This window comes from Bison bison, unplaced genomic scaffold (assembly GCF_000754665.1).
Source record: "Bison bison bison isolate TAMUID 2011002044 unplaced genomic scaffold, Bison_UMD1.0 scf7180017845921, whole genome shotgun sequence".
Classification (NCBI taxonomy): Eukaryota; Metazoa; Chordata; class Mammalia; order Artiodactyla; family Bovidae; genus Bison; species Bison bison.
In genome coordinates, this window is record NW_011476494.1 from 28,741 (window position 1) to 29,131 (window position 391).

Consider the following 391-nt stretch of genomic DNA (forward strand, 5'->3'; position numbering starts at 1 on the left):
TCCTGAAGTACTTGAGAGTAAACTTGGAGATGATACCCCTTTACTTTGAAGGAATTTTCAGCAAGTATTTCCTAAAAACAAGAGTATTTTCCAATATAACCTGAGTGCACTTATAAAAATGATGACATTGATACAATATCAATGAAAAAATTATGACCATTAATGTAATACTATAAGCTATGTACAGACATTTAAATTGAGCCAATTGTGTCAGTAATGCGTTTTAGGGCAAAAAGAAAAATACATGTCTAGACCAGGATGGAATTCAGGGTCAAGTGTGGCATTTAGTTGTCGCTTGTAATCTCCTTTCATCTGAAATGGTTCTTCAGCCTTTTTCTTCATTAAAAGTACAGACTTATTATTTTGTTTTTTAATTTTTTTTCATTTATTT